Genomic DNA, 5,410 nt, shown 5'->3' with positions numbered 1-5,410 from the left:
AATTTAAGCAGTCCTAAATCACAAAGTAAAAATATGAAACACATTAAAATTTAAGCAGTCCTTAATCATAAGGTAAAATATGAAACACATTAAAATTCAAGCAGTCCTTAATCATAAGGTAAAATATGAAACACATTAACATTTAAGCAGTCCTTAATCACAAGGTAAAATATGAAACACATTAAAATTTAAGCAGTCCTTAATCACAAGGTAAAATATGAAACACATTAAAATTTAAGCAAAATAAAATTTCAGTGCAGAAACACCTCCTTTCAACATATGTGACGAATTGAATCCTTTACAGTCAAACAAGTGTTTTTATTTTAACCTCATTGAAAATACCGTTGATAGTACGCATAACGTCCGTAACAACTTTCCTTTCTAATAATATGTGTATATGATCAACATCACAACACAGCAAACTATTATCCTACGCAATAGTTCAACGATATTAGGATTTGCTTCCACCTTTTTTTTTTTACTTTTCCACGACATCAGATTTGTGATTCTCGTTCGTAAGTCTTCTGTGCTTATATGCCAATAATATGTAACAAAGAGCAAGAGCAATAAATAAGGCTAGGGCTACAAATATATAAGTTAAATAATTCTTTACACGATATCCTGTATTACATACAACTATTCCAGAAGATTGGGTAGTGTTTTCTTTTGTTCTTAATTTGCCATCGATGCATGATTGAAATGTTGCGTCGTAAGTCTGTCCTCCACAAGTAGCTAAAAATTAGAAAAGTAAAAGACCATGATATAACAGCGTAGAAATGTTTATATAATTCTAGCAGATACGCAAAAATAATTATGAAATAAAATGATTTCATTGATTGAGATTGTCGGACTGACTTCCTCATCTTGGTTGTTATAGTCACAACGTTTCGGCTGTTTTGCCTTCCGGCCTTCATCAGGTGTTTTGTAACTAACTGGGGAACCGTTTGTTAGGAGTCTCGAAATGGCCGAGTGGTCCTAGACGTTGTATCAAAGTTTACAGTTACCCAAAGGTGCTGAGTTCAATCCTGAACCAAGGAAGGTAACATTCAAAACAGAGAATCAGCAACTATGTCCCAGAGCCTAGCTGGAGTCCGAACACGGTACCCCGTAATAACAATAAAGGGTTGGGTTCGAGACCCCTAACAAACGGTTCCCCAGTTCGTTACAAAACACCTGATGAAGGCCGGAGGGCAAAACGGCCGAAACGTTGTGATTATAACAACCAAAATGAGGAAGTCAGTCCGACAATGTCAATCAATGAAAACACCTCATCTCAAAAATGCAGACAATTAAAATGATTTCTATGATTAAAATCGATGAGAGAGATTGTTAGTAAGAAGCGCAAGAAATACAAGCATACGTCAAGGGAAATATTACATCAGAAAAGAGAAGAATAATATCTAACTAGCTGACTAAAGAAAACAAGTGAAGCATGCATGGTCCCTCGTGGTTGCGCAGTGAATGAGGCATAAAAAATGACTGTTCAGCATTTGCCTCTCCTCATTTACCCCCAAAAGGACTCCGATCCTGGTGAAAATGAATAAACAGTGCTATTTCGGGCCTTAACATATGTAAATTTGAGTTCTGCACCGTGAAAGAGGAAGATATGATTAAGACCATCATTTGCCCCCACCCCTGTTTAACCCCAAAAGTTCCCAACACCTTAACATATTTAAATTTGAGTTCAGCACCATGCAAAACTGCTAAATAGACATACACAGAAAACTTTTGACAAATATGGTAAAATAATTCCCAAAATGGGGTGTTTTTATTATACCTAAATAAACAAACAAGACAAACAAAATTATATAGAATTCAGTTAGTTACAACTTTTCAGAAAGTTTTATCAAAATCTAAGGCATCAATTTTTTTAATAAGCACGAAAGTTCCAATTTTAATCATTTTAACCCGAAAGGCACCCTGGGGTGGGGGCAAAGTTTTCCCTGAAAACCGTTTTAATTTTTTTACTCATATCTTGTTTAATGTTTATGTAAAATTTAAAAAAAAATCCAAGGCATAGTTATTGAGAAAAGTGCGGACAGACGAACAGACAAGGGTGAATTTACAGGTCCACTCTCCTTTTGTCGGAGTACCAACAACTAACATTACATTAATAAACAGAGACTTAAAAAACGCTTTCGACGCATAGGGCAGTCAGTGTATACCATAGTTTATGATCTGACGCCAGCTCCACAGCGTCATACCATTAGGCTCTCATTACAATCAAATCTTTCGTGATCTCTCGATACTTCCAGCTCATTTTGTTTTGTCTTTTTTTTAATGAGGGTTCCATTTGAGCACTTAGTTTGTAATTCTCTCTGTAGCCAACGCTCTATTTTATACTTAGAATCTTTTTGGGACACTTTACATGATTTATACTTGCGTAATATTTGATACTTGAAATCAAACGCAATTTATTTCTTCTCTTTGTTGCTTTTAAGATGACAAGTTTTATTTCCATACTGCCATGTGAAGAATCATGTATAATTTTGATGACCATATAGAGCGTATGTATATTGTAATAGAAAATTTTAAATCGAAATAATAAACGGCAGATTTAGAGTGATCTTCGAAATAATACCGAATACTAGACTTTTTCAATGTGTTATATAAAGGCAGATGAAATCGATAACTATATAAATAGGTTGGGATTTATAGTCGAAAAACTAACCTAATGCTAAAATATAAAATTAAATGGCACACCCCAAATGTTTATCCTCACTAGGAGAGATGCTTTTACGTGTTTATTAGATTTAGCATATTTAAAGAAATAACGAGTATCGGTATGTTAACGTGATCGTGAAGGGGATAGATTGCGTAAAGAAGATATTTTCTTGTTAAGGATTTTTTAAAATCTTTACTAAAAGGAAGTTTTTCTCTGTATGTACATTCGTTCCCTATAGACTCCACAACGGCTGGACAGATTTTTATGAAATATGCAATGTTATTATTCCAAAAAAATATACGTTATGTATCTGGCACTGATCTTAGATATATTTTCTATCGGAATGTCGTCGGTACGTATCGATAATCGATAATCGAAAACATATGATGAAGTAAGGCAATTTTGATCAAATTAAACACACATTTGGTTTGGTTTGGTTTGGTTCTTTTATCTTACGACATATCAACCATTTTTGGGTTACTTAATGCCGAATCCAGTTATTTTGGAAATAGTATTCATATTGCATCCGCTAATTTTGTCGTTATTCTTCAAACTCTTTGTATATTCAATTGCTAATTTGTAGTGTTTGGTTTGATTGTTTTATAGTGGATTTTATTGTTTTTGTTTATTTTGTAAAATGCAATGAAATTCCACATGCAAAATATTTATCGTGACTAGGAGAGATGCTTTTGCGTGTATATTATATTTAGCATATTTAGGGGAAAAAATGAGTACCGTTATGTCAACGTGATCATGAATTACATAAATGGGGTAAAGATGATATTTTTAGTAAAAGTAGGCAAAGAAATTTAAAAGAAAGTCAACTAAAATAAAGCAAATAATTCAACTTAAACAAAATTTAACAAAACATTAAAACACATTATCAACCAGCATTTATCCCCCAATCTTATGTTATCCAAAGTTCAATAAATGTTAGCTTCCGAAAACTATTGACACAACTAGTGTGACAATTTTTTATAGAAATTTGTTAGCTATTTCATATAGTTTCAATAGTTTACATTTCACTTATAACTCTTAGGGACGCTAGCTCTGGCTCTTTATTTTTTAACACGTAGTTTTTATTATTACAAACAAATGCAACAATGGTGTCTTCAAAGACTATGGAATTCTTCTTTACCCTAACTGCATTAATCGATGAATGAAACCCATGTTTGAAACCCATGTTTGAATTTTTGTATAGTTTTTGATAACAAAAATTATTTTTCAAAAACCTTAGACTTGATTTTATGTGATGTTAAAAATCCACATCCATCGTAGGCAATGTGTGTGTAAAAATACGATCGTAGCTCCGGGGTTAAATTATCGAAAAATATACTCAGTTATACATTATCATTTAACGGCAAACAAGATACTGTAGAATTGGTTTTATAGTTGTTGTTTTCTCACCACATTTTGACCAACTAATTCTCTAGTCTACTTTGGGTAGGATTGAAACCGCTATCTTCCGAAAATGTTCACCAGGAAATTTAGGGACTCGACAGTTCTATCCATTGCGCCAACAACAACAACTATGGAACGCAGTAATTACTGGAGATATATTACAACACTAAGAATTCCTATCCCGTCACGGTTAACCATCTGAAGAAGATCGGCGGATTAGTTAGTCGAAACATGGTGAAGCAACAATTATGAAGATGGGAATAATAGCCCGCAAAAAAAAATCAGTACATAAAATATGCAGCCTCATCTCCAAGGATTTTTAAAATAAAAATAATATATATAAGTTTATACTTTACTTACGTACGTTTCCATGACTTAACATAAACAAAGTAAACGAGGTACACAAAATGATGGCAATCTTCATCATGTCTCGCTTTTTTCGATATTTGCAATAAGCTTTCTCGGCATTAAGAAGTGCAGCAGAATGGTTTGCTAAGAAACAAATTTGATTTATAGACAGGTATACAAATTACGGCACACATGTGTGTCAAATTCTGAACATTTTAAAATCAACACTTGTCACGTATGCATCAAATAAGTTGTAACATTTTACGACTAGTTAAATACATAATTAACGCAAAACAACAACAACAAAAACAATTAATAGTTTATGATAGTTGAGACAGAAAGACTGAATTACAACGTAAATCTTCAGAATTCAAACGAAATCCTGAAGCCTTTAAACTGACTTTAAAAATACACAAATCCTTCATTTATCAAGAGATGTAAAATTGCATCCATTATTTTCTTTTCAAGCAACAAGATAAGTGACACAATCTTATCGTTAAGACTCAATTTCTAAATTTAAAAAAATGACCAATAATTTCTTCTAACTTAAATACAAGTTAAGAATTTCAAATAGTGAATAAATTTTTATATATGCATATATAATCACTTATTTGTATTATTTAGCAATATTTTCAATAGTTTGCATTAATTTGCAGTTAACAATTACAAACAAACAATAATTTGGTTTTGTTGGTTGTTTTTGTTTTACGGCATATCAACCCTTTTCAGGTTATTTAATGCCGAATCCAGTTATTTTGAAGAAAAATTATTTAATAGAATATTTTTTTTCAAGTCGGTTTTTATTTAACCCATAGTTGGGACCCTAACAGCTATTATCAATCGAGGTCAGAATGGACCTGGGAGTAATGAAATTAAAGGATGGCTCCACACTCTCCAAAGCCCGCAAGCTGGAGCCTAACTATCGAATATAGTTTAAGGTCATATCCAGGCCCGAGAATAATTTGCAATTATTATTCAGCAACATTCATTATAATT

At 32.6% G+C, this 5,410-nt stretch overlaps 1 long non-coding RNA gene across 1 annotated transcript; it reads right to left on the bottom strand.

Annotated features, from left to right (window-relative positions):
- Positions 1–270: 270 nt before the first annotated feature.
- Positions 271–4,949, bottom strand: LOC145276596 (uncharacterized). The gene is made up of 2 exons (XR_013867960.1): positions 4,427–4,949; positions 271–732 (listed from the first exon to the last, which is right to left on the bottom strand). It is a non-coding gene; the product is annotated as an uncharacterized LOC145276596 (long non-coding RNA).
- Positions 4,950–5,410: the final 461 nt, after the last annotated feature.

This window comes from Euprymna scolopes, chromosome 1 (genome assembly GCF_053919585.1).
Source record: "Euprymna scolopes isolate OS-2025 chromosome 1, ASM5391958v1, whole genome shotgun sequence".
In the NCBI taxonomy this organism is placed as follows: Eukaryota; Metazoa; Mollusca; class Cephalopoda; order Sepiida; family Sepiolidae; genus Euprymna; species Euprymna scolopes.
Note: the sequence above shows the minus strand (reverse complement) of the source record. Positions and strands in the feature narration are given on the sequence as shown.